General features: G+C 26.2%; 1 long non-coding RNA gene across 1 annotated transcript in view; it reads left to right on the forward strand.

The window, feature by feature from the left end:
* Window positions 1-7273: 7273 nt before the first annotated feature.
* LOC129958312 (uncharacterized) overlaps window positions 7274-22798 on the forward strand; it is an 86279-nt gene continuing 70754 nt past the window's right edge. The window contains exon 1 of the long non-coding RNA XR_008783192.1: window positions 7274-7601. This is a non-coding gene — a long non-coding RNA (uncharacterized LOC129958312). The remainder of the gene's footprint in view (window positions 7602-22798) is intronic.

The following is a 22798-nucleotide window of genomic DNA, read 5'->3' on the forward strand; positions in this document are numbered from 1 at the left end:
TTCTGCATTTTGTAGATGCTTGAATACTTTTGCCAATTCTTTTAACTATTGATATTGGGTTTCTGATTTTTAAATGAATGAATATGGATACTTTAAACAAATAAAGAATGTTTATTATTAAAATGAGCATGGTTTATGTATATATAAGCAACTTTTAATTCGTATTAAATATAAACATTAATGAAATCTTAGATTGGTAATTAAATTATTATACCTCTTGTTTTCATGTTTCGAGTTATCTTGAACTCCTGAACAGCAAGATATAGAATGAACATGAAAACAACTTTTCTTCTGTTGATTCTATAAAAAAATAAGAGAAAGGATATAGTTTTAAATACAATTTATTGAAATATAATGCAGTTGAATTGATGGAATTTTTATAATGAAATATTTAATTATTTAAAATTACCTTTTAATCATTTTATAGTTATAAATACTCTCCATTGCAAGTGTGTCATAGTTGGAAAAAAAAAAAAAAGGAAACCTTTGCATTGAATCTAAAAAAAAAAAAAAAAAAAAAAAAAAAGGAAAGGAAGAAAAGAAAAAGAAAATTTAACTGTATATAAACTGGTATTAATTTCTCACATTTATTTTACGCTTTCCTAGGAAAAAAAAATTATTACATGAATTACATGTAAAGAAATTAAAATTTATAACATGAATGTTTCAAAACTCAATGTTGTCTTTAAAGCGTTTTAAGAAAATGTCACTTTCAAACTTTTCCTTATTATGTTAGAATAATTAACAATACAATAAATGGATAACAATTCTTAATTTCGAAAACTATTTCACGAACTTTTCCTGCTGTAATATATAATAAAATGAATTTTTAAAATCAATTCTTAATAATAATATTCGTGGCAACTAGTTTTTTTTTCTTCTCTCCTGATTTAATTCCTTACTTCTTATACCTATATTATTTCATTGCAGTTTTGTTAAACTGTCATAAAAACACTGGATTTTTTTTTCTTCGAAAAATTACTCATTCAGTAAATTGTCGATCTGCGGCTTGTTGAAAGGTTAATTTAGTCATAAAAATCACTCACCAGCAAATTAATTCAAAGCGAAATTGGTTTTATCCCATTCGTTTTCCTTTCACTTACGTTGTTTAATTGACTTTTATAGAGATTCAGTGTTTATTTGATCATTCAAACCTTTTTAATTAATTTACTGCAAAACAATATTTAGGAATAAAATTTTTTCATCAATGCATATAAATATGTGCGTAAATTGTTGATTATTTGGAAATATATTGAACAGTGTCATCAACTGCATTATTAAAATAACGGTACTGTTTTTGCTGGCATGTATTTATATAATTGTTTGTGATGCCTATGTAATTGTGTTGAATTTATGTTAACATCTCTTATGTAATTATTTTAGTAATAGACGTTTTTCCAAGTTCAAAATGAAAAAAAGGATAATTTGTCTGTTTTTAATACTATTTATGGCAATGCAATTTATGTACTGTTTCATATCGTTCTTCAACTATTTATTTAAGTTTTTTTATTAATTAAATGCTTAAAGAAAGGATTTTTATATCTTCAATTATACACAACCATGGCTATTAAATTAAAAATGGATATGCAGCATATTTATATTTAATTGATTTTTTTTGTTAAATTTACCATATTTTTCTTAAAATTTTAAACTTTTATAGTATTTTCTCGAAATAAAATAAAAAAGATAATCTCCCTAATCAATGATGAACATGGATGCAGAGTGTTAAAGATCCTTTTGAGTAATTTAAATGCTTATACCTTACATACTGGAAAAAGAAATTTTTTAAAACATACATTCAAAAGATTCTATAATTTATTTTTGAAAAAGATATGTAACTTCTGTTTTTCTTTGTTGGCATGTTATATAGATTTCAACTTAGTCTTTACTGTACTTTAGTGAGCAATTAAAAAAAAAAATGATTAGAATTCCAGACTTAGCTGCACTATATTCTTTAAGAAATCAAAAACTGCGTTGTAGTGTATCTGTATAGTTGTGTGTGTATTACGTTGTAGTGTATTGTATGTAATGTAAGTAGTTTAAGATGGGCCTAAATTTTCAGGCATTTTTTATTTATAGTTAGAATATTCCTAACAACAATGTGACATCTGTGCCTTCTATAGTTTTCATAAGTTATTAACCTTGAAATAAAATGTTTAACAGGCAGATGATTTTCTAATCGCATTTAAAAAAGTATCTGCTTCTTTAATTTAACATCATTCTGAAAGCAGGCTTTATATATACTTTAGGAAAATAATTACCGTTAAAAAGAAGCGTTTCTTTTCCTATCTTTATTGGATTTTGCTTTACGATTTTAAGAATTTTTTAAATTCTGCTCTAATGAAGTTGCAGAATTACAATAGTAGGTACATGAGTGGGGTGTTAAAATTCTGCAAAACAAAAAGAAGCAGGATGAAAATTAAATTCATCAGGATCAAAATTAAATTCATTACCTTTAACTTCAATTCTAAAAGAAATGAAAACTATTTACTAGGCTATCAATCAAAAGAAAATTGTTTTTTTTAGCCAAAAATTATATTAAAATCATTCCGGAAATTTAACGCCAGTGGAGCGAAACTGCTTTGTTTTTAATTTCTTAAATAGAGTACAAAATTTGAAAAAAAAAAAGCAAAAGCGATACTAAATTTGAAAAGCAAAGGAGGGTTGGCGAATTTTTAGATCTAAATCATAAAAAACTGAATGTAAAAAAAAAAAATCAGCATGTATATTTAATTAGCTGAGAACAAATTTTCGCTGTCGATTGCTTATAAATTAAAATCTACGGACTGATACTTTACGATGCTTATTTAAACTTTGTAGGATTTTCTGTAGAAAATTGTTTTTTGTCTTTTAAAAATCAAAACGAGGGGGAAAAATACGTATGCCATGAAATGATAAACATTCTGAGACACGCCTAGTTTAATTTCGAAATGAAATACTTATATTAAAATGAGCGAATAACGCGGCAAACTAACGCTACGTTTCAACATCATCGGCGAGAATTAAATGCGGATCCAAGTGGACGTAAACATCGGCGCTGGCGGCCTCGCGACGTTTGTCTCATTTCAGAGCAGCTTTCAGTTATTTATTTAGAACTTGGCAAATCTATCATTGCTGGACTATTTTATTAACTAAAACTTTCAGGGACTCTTCAAAAATAATTTCAGACGCTTTTAAATTTTTTGTCCTCAATTTATAAAGCTTTCTAAATAGTTATTTATATATTTAACTTCTTCCTTTTTCTTTTCGAAATCTTTGCTTCCTTTTGAACGAAATAAATTTCAAAAATGAAATGGGACCAAGAATAAAGCTTTGTTTTTTTAAACAAAGAGGTGAATTTTTAGTGTGAAATTGATAGGATTCATTAGTTTGACTATAATTTAAGCGGACAAATTATTATGATCAATATGAAATAAAATAATTATTAAATATAAAATAAAATTAAATAAATCAATATATAATATTAGTTCAATATCAAATAAATTTTAAATTATGATATGTATAAAATAAAATTATTAAAGGTACAATATGAAATTATTATGATCAATATAGAAATGTTTAAATGCTATCCATCAAATGATTTATAACTACTTGGCACTGCTTGATGCAGAGTTCTAGACATTTAGTAATGGTCCAATTTTACAGTTTAACGAAATATAGTTTAGAATCTTGTAGAACCATCAAGATAACTTCCAGTTTTAAGTACTCTTCACATAATAAGCGTTTCTACTTTCACTAAGAAATAAATGTACAATAGAATTAGACAGATTTTAATTTTAAATATATATCAAACATTTTTAATAACTAACAGTTTTTTTTATCATTCAGATATATTTTTTAAAAAAATGATTTTTTATCCGTTTGTTTCATCTAGCTGTAATAAATTAATTTATAATAACTAGAATTTAAAGTGATTTTCTTTTTTGTAGTCATTTTGTAAAATCTAATCCAAATTAAGAAATCTAATTTGGGAGACATATTTTATGTTGCCCTCCATATCCACTATTCCATTTCACTATTACTAGTAACATCAGTTTACTAAATAATTTGCAAAATTGCAAATTATATCCTTAAAATGACATAATTTGCAAAATTGCAAATCATATCCTTAAAATGACACAAGTGAGTACGAGATCTGCTTAGATTATTAATATGTAACTATGACATGCCAAATATTAAAATTATTTGAAAAAAATCTTTATAATATTTTAACCCAGTCAAAGAATTCAGAAAGCTGCTATGTCTTCAGACGGGTAGTAAATATTTTTTCTCTAAATGGAGCATCAGTTTAATTGAATGTTCTGTTAGATGTTGTTTCTTATTTTTTGTTTAATAAGTCAAAAGATGGCTTGGATTTAAAAAAAAATTGACACATTTTAAAATTTGAAAATAAAATTTTTGGAACTTTCTTTCCATTTTCTATTCAGATCAAAGTTTCTCTTTAAAATGAACTTATACAATTTTAGTATTGTGACTGAGACACTTCCTATTTGATATCCCGAAATGTTTCAAGTATTTCAACTGTTTCGGATACAGCAATTTTACGAATCCTGGAATATTTAAATTTTTTTCTGTTACATTACATTTTCTTTGAATAATATGTTGCAAATACTTATGTTATTGTTCTGCCATAACTTCTCATCAAAGCTTGCATAATCAATTGCAAGTTGAAAGAAAATTTTGAAATTAAAATTCCCTTCAAGGCTAGATAGAGTATTTATAAACAACAGAGAAATTTTGAAGGGGGGAAAAATTGAAGCTACTTTTATGCAGAAAATTCGGAAAATAAATTTCGGAATAATATATTAAAAATATTATCGAATTTCATGAGAAGAAATGAATTTCTTAGAAAAACAATAGTTGGGATCAAATACGAAGAGCTGATATTTATTAATAATCCTATTTATTTGGTTAATTGATTATTTAAGTTTAAATTATCGATTCCCCTTACATCATCTGAAATGGTAAATTATATTTTTCATTTTTGACGGAAAAAAACATTCCCCCCCCTATGGTTAAGAGTTTTTCACTTTTGCGAAACACGCCTTTTTCTATGATTGTTTTCTTGTGAATATTTTCCATGTGAAAGCAATTCGTTTGAAAAATTACCGTAACTGCAAGGGATTAATCATCACATTGCAGTATTATCAATCCTATTATACAATGTTTCGAGCGGATTGTGAGGCTTTCTTTTGGTTGTTATGAAATTATTAAAAGAATGTTTATTATTATTAATCGTATTATACAGACGTGATTTATATTTATGTATACTACAACGGAAGTTTTATAAAAATAAATCAATTCAACTAGTAAAGGGAGGTAATTTAAGCGAGCTGTACTATCATAGAAAAAAGTCGAGTATTTACATGCATATAAATTTCATATTCATAAAATTTAGCAAGCTTTATTGCTCAAAATAAACATTTTTTTAATGTCAGTTATGACTAATTTTTTTTAAAGTTTTCGCAGATATTTTTTGATGGTTGCATTAATCTGAAAAATTATCTGGTTCAATTATTTTTCAAAACTTTTGATTGACTATGGCATTGTCATTACTCAAACTCATAACTTAAGCAATTTCAACAAATATTTTTCAACTCTAGGATAATCATTTATAAAGAAATATAATTTATTTTGTGAAAAACTCTGCTACGCTTTACATTGAAGCGCGCGTGAAATTAAATGTTAATGCAATTAATTTATATAGAAGGAAAATAAGAATTGAATGGATTATGAATTTAAAATAAGTTATTCCATTTTTTTTCTCAACTGCTCAGTTCAGATTCAAAAATTGAATAATGTTCAATTCAAATTTTATGCAATTGACTGAAAAAATGTTTTATGTTATTTATATATATTACATATTTATTTTCGTGGTGGGTTGGTTTCACTATGATCCTGTTAACACTGATCACTTATTTCGTTGAGATTTTAAAGCAACTTTCGATATACTGTATCCTCATTCCTGCTTCTTAGTAGGTGCCAACGTTACCAAAATGAGGAGTGAGATTTCACTTGAGGGGATAGGTCTATATCTCGTAGACTATTCCGCATAATTTTTCACCGTTAACGTCCGTTCGCGTAGCCCAGGCATAACTCTGAGTCAGTCCTAGCCGTATCAGCGACAGCGACATAACGGCCTTATGCTAGGCTATTGAAGGCCCGTCCTGATGCTGCAAATGGCCGTTTCGAATGGCCTGCTTCCCTGTTCTATTATGCCTCCTGTGACTTGCTGAGGTACAGAGGCGGGTTATGAACGACAGGGACGTGAGGATGCTGTTACGGCGGACTTGGCGGATAATTTTCAAGTTCCATTTTCAGCGGACGTGATTTGACCCAAGTTTAGAGAACGCTCGGGCTCTTTGGCTTTTATGTTTCGTATGAGATTTTATGTTTCATGAATTGCCACTAAAAATATGATGGGCTATGATGCGTCGTCTCTACGAAATAAATGGTTTTGGAGGCATTCTCTCGCCCGCGGCGCAGATGCAAGGAAATCGGAAAAAAAAAGGGAGGTTATTTGTATACTTTTGGAAGAAAGCTGTTGCATGCTGCGGGAGACAAAAAGGATAAATCCGATCTTTGACAACCTGTCTCTACTAGAAAGTTGATATATAAAAAACATTGTGAGACGTAATAATTATAATTTTCAGGAATGAATTTACATAATTTGGTTAGAAAACTTTGAGACATTTGTACTTTCATCTTTTTCAAATCCAAAATATTCGCTATCATTTCCTGTCTTTAGTTTTTCCTTGAAAGTTTTCCACTTTTTTCTCCAAATTTTATCTTTTCTCCAAATAAGCATGTATTAATTTCCTATCTATTTTAGATATTGTTAATAATATAATTTCAGTTATAAAATTGAAATTTCTTGCTAAGTATATTCTTATGAGAAGGGTATTTTTTTTTACCTTGAATTACAATCAATGTAGTACACAAAATAATACAAGCAATCTACAGAACAGAATTTTAATTAATCCCGTTTATCTTAAAACGATGTCGTGTTTTGGGGGGGGGAGACCAATTTCCTTTTCCGACTTTTTTTTTCACATTAAAGAAGAAATTGTAAGACTCAATGGATAAAGATCGTTAACTATTTAATTTTTTTTGTTAGTTAATACCTTTAATTCTTTATTAGCTTTTTTCCTTCTTGTATTACGAGAAGATATAAAAAAATTTTTCCCCTTCAAGGAAGTGTTATATTTGTTCTTAAAAAAAAAATGGTAGTTGAGCGCTGACACATTAACAGCCATTTTACCCGCTGAAAAACATGGGTCCTCAAATCTTTACTGCAGCTGTAGCCGACATCCATAAATTAGACGGATTGCAGGAATTTATGTCTCTAAGGGAGTGTTTGAGCTCATGGATGAGACTAAAGGAGAATGTCTGTTTGCATGTCCTTCTGCAATACGACACTTGGTGTAATGCACTTTCTCACGTGACGTACTTCTTCCACAACGCTCTGGAGTTTCTTCCTTTCAACTCCTGTACAAGAGCAACATTTGTGTGAGTCTTCTCTTTTCATAGGATTTTTCCTTCGGCTTGTGTATACGTCTTTCTTCAAAGGATTGTTTGTTGGAAAAGCTTTCTGGGAAATGGTACGATTTTTTCTGTCTTTTTCCCCCCTTCAAACTATCTTTCCAATATTGGGTTCCCCAGCTCCTGTTACTAACCTTGTGATGAATATCAGAAGACTTTTATTTGAGTTTTTTCTTTGAAATCTAAATCCATCCTTATGCTACAGGGTTTTGTATTTCATTAGGCTTATAGTTTGAACTTTTATTTAAGGTGTCTCATAGGAAAATGTTGTTAAACATTTTTTCTTTTTCTTTCAAGCCCAATAATAATAATAATAATAGCTGTCTATTTTCAGTTTTCTCCCTTCTAAAAAATGAAAATGCTTAGCAACAAATAAATAAAATAAAGTAATACAATAAATAAAAATTAAAAAATAACGATGCATTATTTATTAATGTTGTGAGCCATTTTCAATATTCGGAATTGGAATTCAGAGACTTCTGATAAATACCAGAATAATAAAGAAACGAAATAGTGGAAAGTGACTTCAATAAAATTTCTAAAAAAGCAAATAAAAATTTTCCCCAAATTTAAGGAATAGTCCTAGAATTAAAACTTTTCCTTGTTTTATTATTTAAAAGTGGTTTATCTAAAAATTAACTCTTCCTCAGACCTAAACCCTCATTCGTTAGAAATATTAAGACTGTTCAGCGACTGTATACACACTGATTACAACATCCGCCTACTGACTTTTTACTTCCCTTGAAAATGAATGCAGCCCTCAAGGTGTGGTGGCAAAACTTCTTGTTCAGATCCTGAAATTCCTTACTTTAACCCTCCTCTTGAGAAGCAAGCAATTTTTTGTTTCATGCCTGCTGTTTAGATAGAAATTTTTATTATATGTGTGAGGGAAATTTTATCAATTTAAAGATTTTTTTTTAAAATCCCAGAGAAGGGGTTCAATATCCGTAGACATTTTATGTATATGACTAAAGATTTCTTAAGGAAATAAAATTATATGAATTAATTCATTTGAATAAATTAGTATTTGAAAAACATTTCAGAAAAAAAATTAATACACTTTTTTCATATTTTAATGATGTTAAATAAAACCAAAATATTACTTCACATACAAAGTAGCTTTTTGAATATAAAGTAAGTATTTGCTTTTTAATTAAAGAAATAGCGTTATTTTTTTAAATAAGAATGGAGAAATTCATGACAGAAAACGGAAATTAATTTGTCAAAACTAATTTAATATGTTTTTGTGTGCCTTTATGTACTCTTATCTATCTCAGAATGCCAAAAAAAAAAAAAAAAAAAGACATCATTAAAACTTATGCAATTTCAAAAGTGAAAAGCTAGTGTTCAAATTGTGAACATAGTTTGAAGTTTTCCTTGTAAAAATGAAAATTTTTTAGCATCTCCGGCATAATTAAAATATAAAAAAGGGGTAAAGGGGAAAGAAAATTACGTTGAACGACGACTTTAACATTTTTTCTTTATATTATTGAATATTATATGTATTTTAGGATTTTTCAACATAGATTCTTAGATCAGCTTTAAGACCGATAATTAATAATTTTTATTTTATTAGCATCATTACTTGTATGATATTAATAATATAATGTATACGTATTTTAAGTGTTATTTTTATAACTTTTTCAATGATATTAAACGTATTGCTCGCTATTTGTAGATACAAAAGTGTATATCTTTTATGTCGTGGGAATTATATATATTATTTCTTAAAATAAAGAATATCCATTCATAGTTAGTAACTAGATTCTAAACGAAAGATAGGAAAATAGTGGCCGCTGTAAAAATGTCTTAAATGATATAGAGAATTATATTTTGTTCTGTTTCGAAAAAACAGAGTTTAAAAATTGTGGAATGGGCTAAAAATGGTCAAATTATGAAGCCTAGAATACTACTATTTTAGACCATTTCAATGATCTTAAAAAAGTCTTTTGTTTAATTCTTGTGTAAAGTTTCTTGTTAAAGAGTTATTGTTTAAAATATTAGAGTATCAAGAACATTTCATTCAATAAAATAATACAACCGGAAGACTGCTAAAATTTAGATTTCTTTACTATTTTAAGCAAATTTATTGACTGAAGCAGCATAAAATATAATTATTTATGCCATTGTAAACAATTTTACATTTGTAAGTACATGCCTTTCTATAATGGTTTAGAAATTAGCAACTGGCCCACGATTAGAAGGAACACCCTGTATTCTATTATTTTTTACGAATGTAAAATTTAATAGAAAATTTCGTTCCCTCTGCCATTTATACTATTGCTATTAGCTATGAGATTTATTCATTTCAGATAGATAAGTTATATTTGATAAAGTGTCGATATTAAACTGCAAAAAGTTCATTTCTGATATAATTTATCTGATAGAATCAATTCTACATAGTCATATTTATTATTATGATTAATTGCTATACAAATTTTAGTTACAAAAACATTAACGAAGCATGGGAAATTTTTTTTATTTTTTTTAGTATCACTGCTATTATTATTGTATATCGAAAAAAATTAAGAAAACTATTCGTATTGAAAAAAAATCGTGATATTTACTAAATAACTATTTTAAGAAAAGTTTTAATTTTAATTGTCGTTTTTGTCACCTGTTATTTAATTTCATACCTGTGTTTACAAAAGAAAAAAATAGGATCCAAATGATATTTCACTATTTATTTCTTATAGTATTATATAGTTCTCATAATTTTGAAACAAATAATAACAATATTCATTGTAAACAAAAGCTTTAATTCTATTACTATTTAATTCTATAACTTTCTACTTTTTTCTATTCTATGCTAGAATATGAGAATTTAAATGAATGAGCTTTGAAAAAGGGTGGTTATAAAATGACAATTTTACACATCAACAAAATAAATAAATAAAAATTTTAAAGTAATATTTAACATCCTAAATGAATGAAGTATTCTCTTATATCTACGTTCAGTTATTTTTACTTTTAGCTCTTTCCTTAAACTCTTCTTAGAGCTAGAACGTTAACACATATTTTATCAAGTCATTATCGTTTAAGAGACCTTTTAGCGAGGAAATAGTGATTTATTTAGCGAATAAAATATCTGCATTGTTATCTATAAAAGTAACACGTTATTTTAAAAGGAAATAATCAAAAACATCACTATAAACAATCAAACTCTTTTTCTATCCTTGTTTAAAACTAACGGAGGAATGATTTATTAAAATCGACACGAACAGTCCTATCGTAACTCAAGGGACGCCCAGACCCTGACGCTAATGTGTCATTGTGTATTTTTATTGGCTGCTGTCTGAAGGGGAGAACCTGTTTTTCCGTCGATTGGTTGATGCTCTAATCTTATACCACAGATGTGCGAAGCTTATTACAATGAGGCTGAATGTCAACTTTTATTGGTTTCAAAGCTCCTAACAAGCAAATGCAGTTTCAATTATTACATTTATAATTGGTAAAGAAAGTGAAGTCTGTATGCTTTACTAGCAATTATTGAGCGGAATTTTAAAATCTTATAACCGATTTCTTTTCATTCTATTTTCAAAATGCAGAAATTAGTAATATTTTATTATTCAGCATCGAAGATAATTTTAGATTTTACTTTCATTTATTTAGACTTTAAATTTTTACTTATTTTAAAATTGGGATGTTTGGTTCAGCTATATTATTTTTATGCATTTTTAGTTTATTACATTTTTCTCTGAGGATTACTGATAATGCATGCTTTTTATAAATGTAATTTATTCATTTATTTTTGCCAGTTTCTTTTTATTCTTTCCATTTTCATCAGTAATTCTTATTCCTTGTACGATGAAAAAATAGCGCATTTATTTGAAAACTTAACTTCTAGAGTGGATCTTAGTTTTTTAAAAAATTATAATTAAATATAATAATGAGAATGGCTAAAAGTTTCATTCCTATCTTAAAGCCTATTCCTGTGTTCTTAAATGTTATGTTATTGTAATGATGATTAATTAGATGTTGTAAGTGATTGTGTATTAAATATAATAAAAAAATCATAGTTTTATTACATGCTTTGTAATGCATTGCAATCCAACAGCCATTTACTACAGACTCTGATGTTTTTTGCTTGTTTTTATACTTAATATATTCAGTTTATCAATAAATTTTAATTTTTCTTCTCTTATTTTAAAAAAAAAGTATCTTTACTAAATGTAGTATTAAAATTGAGATAATTATTTGTTCTGATGTACTTTATTTTTTAATCTGCAATTACTCTTTCTATTTTATATTATAATCAATTAGCGACATATATACTTTTATATGTGATGATTACTTTTTAATATGTTTTTTTTATTTGTTTTCATTTTTGAAGAAAGTGAATTGGAATATATATATATTTCTTTTTTTTTTTTCTTTCCTCGCAAGCGTTTAACTGATTGCAACTTAAAATGTTCGATTGCAATTACAGAAATATTAGAAATACAAACATTGTCAAGCATAAAATTCTCTCATGTTCCGATTCCCTCATATATTTTTGCAAACATCTGAAGATTGTAAACAATTACTAAGCGTTAATCCTATCCATTTAATTTGGCAGGCTATAACGCATTGCAATATCTTGTTCTAGCATTCAAAAGGAATTATTTTATTCATTAGACATCAGGTTTAGTTTATTTAGTTACATTTACTGGTATTCTTTCTAACATATTTAAGCTTTCTATCATCTATTGTTTTAAGACTCGATTTATAAGATTTTTTTTAAAAAAAAATGTAACGCGTATATGCCATATAAAAAAATTATATGGGGTAAAATCTAAAATTTGGTCCAATAATTCTGATATTTCTACCGGCGGAATGTTTATGAAGGCATGTTGATTTTCTTGTGTATTGATGTATTAGCTAAAGAATAGAAAAATGGTTTTCCTTTTATCTCAATAACTGCTTAAAGTACTATAATTTAATTTTATTATGTTAAGGATTTGTCTTAAGTGAAAAATTATTTTCAGGAATTAAGAAAAATTATGATGTGACATATAACTATTAGCATGAAACTTATATATAGCATTGAACAATAATTTTCGAATGAATTACACCGGATATTTCAATTTTCATTTCTTGTTTTACTATTAATTTAGACTAAATTTAGAATTAGAAACCATTTCTCTTAAATGCGATTTTTTTTCTATGTTTGGTATAAATTATATGCATGCTTTAGTCAAAACGAATTGCCTATGGCACATTTTTTTCATTTATTCACTAGAATAATATCAGAAAAATATGTGCTCACTTTTCAAAGAGGTCTAGATTATCCTTAAAGTCTTGACCCGTCCGGGGACGGTTAGAAATCAGAATTTTGTGATAAATTTTATTCTGTTATTCAATGCTAAATAAAATTTCAAATGTCAAAATTAGAAATTATTCTAATTTCGGCAAAGAGAGCAATATTCATTTATTATTGGTTCTTAAGCTCACATTTAATACACTTTAAAAAAAAATGTATATAACTTTTTTATCTATTAATCCAAAAATTTTGTTATTTATTATATGTTTGTATGTCTGCTTAATGCTAAAAGATGCAATTTTAGATTGCTATTTTAAAGGAGAGAAAACTGTTAAATTTTTCTCATAATAAATTATTGTTATCCATCTATTTAAATACATTTTTCATGCTTAAACTAATTTCTTTCAACTTAAAACTAGATCAACATAATATGTTTTTAGATTTTTTTTTTTTTTTTACAAAATTCGTTGGATATTTCATATTTAAATTCTTGAAACTCGATGTTTTAATTCTATTGCAGAATTATTGAAATCTCGATTTCGTTTCAAAAGGAGTATGGATATCATTCTTCAATTTATCTTCCTTTAAATAAACAAATATTCATGTTTCTAAATTTAAAAAAAATCGAAAAGCATTAATAAAAGTTGTTTTCATATATAAAAATGGGAATTTTTGTTACAAAGAATGAGATGTTATTCTGATACATATTGCTTTAAAAATGCGATGAAAATAAATGAATGAAAAAAATCTTTGTGTTTAAAAAGCATCTTTTTTATTTACATTTATATTTTTATCACTTTCTACTCATTTCATTTTGACTGCATTATATGACAAAGTTGTCAATTTCTTGAGGAATTGTATGTAAATTTATTTTGAATTTTATTTGTGAAATATATTCATTCTACGTTTAAATAAAAGCCTTGTAGTTAAAAAAAAAATTCTTCGCTTTAGGGCCAACTATTGTTCAATTAAACATTAATTCTCTCATAATGTGTAAAAGCCTTCATCGTATTGCCCAATCATTTTAAGAAATTTGTAATTACCTGTTGAACAGTTATAAATTTCTAACTGCATTTATTGATATTTTTTATATAAATTTACCAAGAGAAGAAAGGTGAGAAATGTTATATGTTTAGAGGGAATTTAAGTGACTTTTATACCGTTTTATTTTGTATCAAAATACAAAAGAATTTAAGGGAAAAAATACTGCCTCTGGGGTGTAATAGAATTACGAACTAAAAAGCTAATTAACAATATTGTGCTAAGAGCAAGTAAAGAAAACCTTTGAAATTGGGAAAAAAGCGTTGCATTGGAAGAATAAAATTATACAGTATAATGTATTATATACATATGTATATATTTAATGTTCTTGAACTACAGTACGAAAAATTGCTTAGATTCTGTTATGATTTGGAGGTTATGACTTCAATGATTAAGTCGCCTTTTCGTATAATATTATGAGTATCTTCTAAAAATATTATGAGTATTCAAGGCATATCTAAAGTGAATGTGTTGTTGAACCGACCGACTGTTTACAAAGTTTCATCTATATGATGCAATTACTTATGCCTTGTGCTTTTTAAAATCATGATTTGTGAAAGTAGTTAACCTAGATAAAAATTTCGCAGGGAATTTATAGGGGCATTTTTCTTTTCAGAAATTTGTTGAAGATTATGGGAGTATTTAATAAGCAATACATGGCTTACAGACTATAATCCTTTGATCTAAGATTAGTCGGATTTCATGCATAATAAATTCGCGCTGTGAAAAGTATGCTGGGGTAACTGATCTATATATTGAAAATGGATTTTAATGGCAATGTTCATATCGTTATCAACCGAAAGCTGTATTTTAATTTTGAACAGAACATTTAAAAGAAAATGCCTAAATTTTAAAAAAGTCATTTGAAATTTCATTGAGTGTTCGAATCGCACTGTGTTACAAATTGTCCTATTTTACTTTTATTCAACTTTATTTTTTGTAAATGCATTTCGTTCATTATGTTGAGAAAGGCAGTTGTAACTTTGAAAGGAAAAAGAATATTTGACAGCTTGATATTTGTTTCTGTTTTGACGCTAATGGGAGTCTATTCTTGAAAAATGGTAAAAAATAATATATACTGGAATTAAACGGGAAACATTCAAATTCATCTAGATAAATTTTCGAGTCTTTTGAATTCTTAAAACGTCAACTAAATGTTGAAAATCATTCTAAATCAAATTTCCCAGTATAAATAAATATGATAAAAATCATTCGTTTTTAGGATTTAATACATGATATAAGGTAAAGAAAAGAAAAGAAAATTGTTTGCTTATTTAGGTACCATTATTGTTTTATTTTTCTTATTAGTTTTTGAGTTATGTTGAATATGAAGTATTCTGTAAATTATTGGTATATTCATTGTGATATTTTTAGAAATGTATAATTACTATTACTGGAATTTTTGTTACCAAAAAGTGGAAACGTCATTGCTGGAAGTGGTACAGCTATGTTTAATATAACTAATTTAATGTTAAAACTCAATTATGATTAATTTTGGTCAATTTAACAAATTCCTAATCACAAAAAGAACTGCTTTGAATTATCATTAAAAAAGACACAAATGATAAATTGAATCATCATAATAGTAGAAAACGATAGGAATTTTTTTTTCCGAGAGATTTTAACACAATACATTAAATCAGAATGTTGCTTTTCATATTCGATATATAATATTGAATCCAATTTTAGTTTTCATCGGATAAGTTTTTTTGGCTGTCATCGAGTTTTAATTATAAAGATCTTATGATAAAACCTCTTTTGTTTAAGATACCATTGCTGCACTGTTAGATGTTATCTTTTTGCTCTCTTATTTACTTGAAGATTTCTTAAAAGATGTTGATATAAAGCATTTCTGTATTTCATAATCACAAAATCATCGATAGATGTTCATTTCGTTTTGAAAAAGATAAAACTAAAAGCAATGGCGCAAAACGCGAATACTATCATCTAGAACTTAGCAGAATTGTGTAAAAACAAATGATTATTTTCGATCTGTAGTCCTGAATTGGAATAAATGGTTCTGGATTTCACTATCATATTCTATACAAACATAATAATGCAAATGATCTTTTTTTTAAAAAAAAAAAAAGTGCTAGATTACATATACGGTATTTTGGGAATCCTTTTTTATTGCATAATGCAAGTTTAGTACCGACATTCTTTTACGTAAGTAAAAACTAATATCATTTCTTTTGAAAGAAAAATTAGTTTTTCAGAATTTAAATTTAAATTATTTACTTGAAATGTATTTGCTAATAGTTAATTCATTTATTCGTATTTGTAATTAATATTTGTATATGCATTGTAATTCAGCTTACAAATGTAAATAAAAATGTGTGTTTCATTATTTTAGCCATCCAATATTAAAGAAAAACTGTTAGAATGTATGTATACTTGTTTAGTGTAATTTTTTTTATATTATAGTTTTTAAAACATTTTTCATTATGTGTAACCTGAATTATTCTGAATAATACAGCATAATTATAGTCAGAATTAAAATTAGTTAAAAACCAATAAAAAATATCACTTTTCAAACCTTAGCCTGGAAAAAAAGAACGAATTGGATGGTTTTAGTAACACCATTGGGGATATAATACATTTTTCTCTCATTCAAAAATATCTATTTTTATACCTGAATTTGATTTGGTGATCCAAAAGTAGATAGAGCATACATTTTAGAGTTTATGTATAATATCTGTATTTGCAAGAATCAGAAATTAATTAAAATGGAAAAAATAATTAATATTATCATCAATATTAAATATCTGGAAATTTAGCTTCAAAGAACCAATGCATCAACTATAGTTACGGAATGTAGAAAAACGATTAATAGCACATATTGTTGAGAAATTTAAGGTTTCTGAATGTCTTTTAGTTCTATTTCATGGACAAATTGTGAGATTTGAAAGACAGAATTTTTCTTTAAAATCAAGCTGAGTTAAAAATTCAGTTTTTGCGACATTTATGGAGATTATTTTAGTAAAATATCAAATCAATATTGTTAAAGAAAAGTTAATATTTATTTTCAATCTAAGGGAGTGGCTATATCAGTATCCATTATGATTGAATTATACCAGACCAAATGACGTATCTTTCTCTAGGAAAAAAAAAAAAAAATCATTAAACAATCGAATCTGAACTCTGTGAATTTGTGTATTTGTCTATTTGATGTAGTTAGTGATAGAATGGATCTCATTTATGAATAGTGATACGGTTTTTCTCATTTTAACAATCTTTTTCTTTGAAATAGCAAAAATAAAATATCCTGTAAAAATATTCTTACATCAAAATTTTTCCTCAACGTCGATTTTACAGAAATTTTACCAAATGTCAAACAGCTCACTTTTATTCTTAGGCCTTACTACATAATAATTTTTTTTTCGCATTTAATTTTAAGTTAGGTAGTAACATATAAAGATATTTTAGTTCGAAATAAATCAGTTTCACATTACCATTTACGTTTTGATCCCAAATGTTGATTTATCATTAATTTAATATATTATTATTTCAATTACGACTTTTTGTAATTGATGATCCTGAAACTAAAGAATTTTACATGATAGTGGAGTTAAAAAATTACAAATGATACCTAATACTCTGATCATATTTTTCGCTGATAAAAATCAATTGTTTAATATTAGTGCTTTATTCATTTTCTTGAAAGAAAAAATAAGAGTAGAGAATTTTAAGCACCTTGAAAGTATTAATGCATTATGCATCTCCATTAGTGCAATAGCGAACTTCTTGAATTTACTTTAGAATTTTCAATTTACGAAAAAAAATTAAATTATTAGATTTCTATTAAATTAGATTTTTTATTATAATGCATGAAGGAGAAATCTACAAAATTTTCAAAGAAACACTAAATGATGCATAGTAATCAAACTGTAGAAATAAAAAAAAAAATTATGTAAGTATTCAATTGAAAAATATTTTTGGAAAAATAATCTTTCGCTGGATTAGTATAACAAACTTCAATTTTATCTTGTACACGACTGGGTGTTAATGCCTCTCTCAACAAAGGATTTTTTAACTTCAAAATTCGACAGACACATAACTCATACTATTTTGGAAGCTTTACAATGTTCTATTCTTAATGCTATGTGTCAATTCTTATAATCAGAAAAAAGAAGAAAAAATAAATCAAAAAGAAAAATCATTTGGCTTTGTAGCTCTATGTATGATATCGATGCTGTCTCATACTTATCTCCAATTTATTTACTGATTCAATTACTAATTCATTATACTGATTCAATAAATAATTCGGTGCAAAATTTATCTAAAGAAATGAGAACATGTTTTTATATATCCAGTTATATTATAAGATAGAGCATTAGTATTTAAAAATAAACGAATCTCGCTTGGTTTTCAAGTAAACATTAACTGTGATTAAAACAAATTTTTAAAAAAAAATTATTAAAAGCATGCTTTAAAAAGAAACTTATTCAGTATGAGAAAAATAAGTTAAATCTTCATAACTTTTTATCAACAATATGAGAAAAACATAAGATGAAATATTTGTAGCAACAATAAAAAGGAATTGAGCTTTATTTTAGTAACGACAACTATTGTTGAAAAATATACTTAAAAATATTTTTAAAAATTGATTGACATTTAAAAAATTTTTTACAAAAACTAAATTTGTGTGAGTGAAAGTATGTATTTTCTAAATTGTCGGTTTTGTGCTATAATATTTTCAGAAGTTATCGCGAAAAAATGACAGCATTTTTAACTAAATAAAATTTTAGTGAATATTTCAAATAAAACTCTCAGAAGTGTATATGATAGTTCCAGGTCCAACAGTCTGTCTTGTATAATGTCAAAGCACAAACATTCGCTTTTATTGTAAGTAGAGATATATTCTGTTCATTTTCAAAATATACGGATATTCTGTTGTCCTTGAAAATTATTCTAAAGATCTAGTGATACTATTTAATAAACTAAAATGAGTTCTACTTTTTTTTTTCTCTTGTAAAATTAATTTTACGGTATTAATAGGCACAAATACTTAAGTTCATTGCAGTTAAGATTTTTTTAAACATTCAATGAGTTTAGGTATAATTTTGGAATTAAATGAAATTTTACTGACCTTCCGAGCTGTTGTCATATTGACTAATCATGTCTGATTCATACTATTATTAGAAAATGAATTATATTACTTGACCGTGAATAAAATGCAATCAGATTTTAGCACTTATCGCCGTGGCGCAGTATTATTTGCACATAACTTGCTGGAACATTTTGTATTAATAACTATGAAGGCACCATGCTGATGTGAGCATTTCAAAAAGGAAAATAAAAGCCTTTTTTTTTTTCCGTGGTCTTCAGCTGATCATAAATAGTGAAAATTACTTTCTCGGCATTGTTGCGGACAGGGGATGATAAATAAGAGCTCTTTATTTAGAGATAATAGTGAATACTGACTTTGTGGACAATCGGTAGATAAAGTGTAAACAAACTTTATTAAATAATTAAACTTCTATTCATTATAGGGCATTAAAGGGACGCGGAATATTGTAATTAATTTTGAATTTACCATTGGATTTATTTCATTTTGAGGTAATACAAATATATGATTTATCCATTTAAAATAAACGTAATGCTTTCTTAATTATCTATTTTATTTAGATATTTTATAAATTAAGTTGCAATATTCAATAGATAAAAATTCCTCTTAGTGAGGCATGAAACCATGCATTTCATGCTAAAATTAATTTTCAATATCATTCAAAAATCTAGTACAATAATGATATGTTAAATGGTATAAAAAATTATTGAGAATGCTATATCTTATTGTCTTACTATGCCCAAATGTATATATAGGAAGAGGTCGAATGATGTGTTGCTTCTAAAAATGTAGCATTTTCTTGCCTTAAGTCAATGGAAAACAACATATCTGTTCTAACATTGAGTTATTTGATCAGGAAAGAAATATAGAATTTCTTTTTCAGCTGTCAACTATATGTTTTTCATTGTCTTTTGCTTTACTATTTTTCCCTTTATATATAAAATATGATTAATAAGAAATGAATGAACGATAATATTATAATAAAATGTTGTATGATAATATTAATGGCACAAAAATATCTGTATTAAATTTGTGCCACCTATTACACACTACAGATCCTTCAAGAAGAAAAATAATATATATATATATATATATATATATATATATATATAAAGATATGTATATTACTATTAAAAAAGTGTTAACAGAATAATGCAAAGAATACTAGAACAGCACATGATTTTATTTGCTATACCTAGCATATTTTACTAATTTAAAAGAGATGTGTTGCTTCATATTCCTTCAAAAATTAAAAAATAATTCGAAAAAAAATCAATGATTATTTATTATTTTCAATTTTTCCCCCTTCATTGAAATTACTTAGAACGAAAGTCATAGTAAGATTTAGTTGTTGTATTTATTTTCTGTGGAAATTTTCAATTCTTTTTTTTACTAGATGAGTTGTCATCTTGTTCAGTTATAAAAACTTATTATTAACTTTTCTTGCAGAATTCTTGTAAAAAACAGTGATAGTCGATCATTTTACCATGTATAAATACACCTTAAATTATTTTTTAAAAATCTTTCTATCACAGTAATTTTGTTATAATGAAACATTCATTTGCATGTCATTACAATTCTAAGGAGAAAAAAATTAATATTAATATTTTAAAGCGAAATTGTAGGAAATTCTTTCAATAAAAAATAATTTTGTATTGTTTCTGTAAGAGTCTTGTTAAATTTTGACCTGTAATTTAAAAAAAAAAAAAAAAGAATACTCCTAACATATGATTTTGTATCGTTCGGTATGATAGAAACTTCGAAAATGTACATAAACAGAAAAATAATGTTTTATTTACATAAGGCAAAAGTCCAGCAGTCAACAAGGAACTTTTTGGTTGTATGCATTGATTTAATGCTGCTCTGTATTGATACTGTAATTGATTCTATGGTTCCCGCAATGCATCGCTCCAATGCATATTAAACTAATAATAAAGATGACTGGATGTCAGTGTGTCTGGCAAATTACAGACCCTTTTTCCTGGAGCTACAAAAATTAACGCAAATTGCTTAAAGGTTTAAAATGTGCTACTGTGAGTGATTTTTTTTTTTGACATTTTAATTGATAGAAAACTAAAAAAAAATTTGACCTTCCTTCGATAACTTCCGGAAATATTGTCGTTATTTTAAGTCACAAAATTTTAAAAGTATGCAAAAATGATGATTTTTTTATAATTTTTAAAAATATCTTTAGTTTTAATTTATAATAATACTTTTCATTGTTGCATTGAAATTTAAACCGTTTTCATTTTTCTACAAATATTTTTGTGTATTTTTCTTTCTTTATTAAAAGCTCAGAATAGATTTTGCTTATTTTTTTATTTACTTTATAAAATCGAAATGAATTTTAATTTCTTATTTTTTTTACTCATAATATTTTAGAAATCGATCACGAAACCTTCTAAGAAATTAAATAAGATATCCGATATGCCATTTTTCAATTTTCTTTGCTCTTTTTCTAACACGTTTTAATCCAGCTATCATGCTGTTAGAAATTTTAATACAATGAGATTAAATTTTATTTTACTTGTATTCTATACACACCCCACTTACATGGGGATTTAAAAAAGCGAAATGATAGTACTCAGTAATAAAATGTGGAAATGGATTTTAGATGAAATATTTGGCAAATCATTTAATAGGTATGATCTAATTTTACTGAAATGTTTTTCATATAAATGGGGCGACATATGGCTTGATTGTTTTAAAGAGATTGTTATAAGCAATAAACAGAGCTGATGCAAGGATATTAAAATAACACGGCCTTAATGCCCATAACAATTTGAAGTTTAAAATGCTATGTGGAGAGAATTGTGAATATCAAGTTATGTGTAAGAGATTTAATTGAAAATAAATTAAATCAATTTTATCGGCGAACCAGCCTGTCGCAGTAGCTGGCTAATATCAAATAATAATAATAATAATAATAATAAATGAATTGCATATGATAACATAGCGTTACTAACATAATATAGAAATTTAAATAGTAAACGCTTTCTCTCGGTAGCTTTATTCACAACTTAGAAGAAAAGTTAATCATACCCTGCATTGGGAATTTTTTGGTTAAATGTTTTAATCTGAAATGATCTTATTATATATCATTCTAATTATTGGTTTTCTCTCATTATTGTTTTTGGATTTTCAGCTCTTGAATTTGCTTCAATCCAATAAAAAATACAATTGAATGACAGAAATCATAAATTTATGATTAAATGTTTCATTTAATTACATTATTGTTATTGGTGAAGTTGTATTTACTTTAATTCTGTAGTGTTAAAAAAATGTTAGATAGAAAAAAAGCTTGGATAGAAAAAGAATAATTTCAGTCATGCATAAAATTGTTGATGGTATCGAAATAAATTTCCATATTCCTCCCTTCCTTTTTTTCTTTAACAGTAGGGATAAAAAGTAGTGGAGGAGTAGAAAAAACCCATAGAGATTGTCATCATAATTAATTTTCTAATAAAAATATAATTGCTTAATAAGAAAAGGTAAAATGTGTTGTAAATATATTTATAATCACTAAATTTTTTTTTTTCATTGAGAATAATTCTTATAACTTTTATTTACTTGAGGAAATGATAGCGCAGAGGAATTTTAACATATATGTATGGCCCTAAATCATGATAAAAAATTTACATGAAATTATAAATCCAGTAACTAACGTACATTTTGAATTTGTTTCATTAGTTGAATTTGTTTCAAAGTACAGTAAAATATTTGAATATAAATTAAATTTTGTATTTACGTGAATAGATGTATACAAGCACATGAATAAATATTTCATAGCAATGAGCGAAAATTACAAAACAATCTTATATATATTTTCTTTGTATTGAAATTTCTTTTACAGGTTGCTCAGTGAACATAACAGTGTGGAAGCAGAACTTAAAAGCCATTCAATG

This window comes from Argiope bruennichi, chromosome X1, assembly GCF_947563725.1.
Source record: "Argiope bruennichi chromosome X1, qqArgBrue1.1, whole genome shotgun sequence".
NCBI classification, from domain to species: Eukaryota; Metazoa; Arthropoda; class Arachnida; order Araneae; family Araneidae; genus Argiope; species Argiope bruennichi.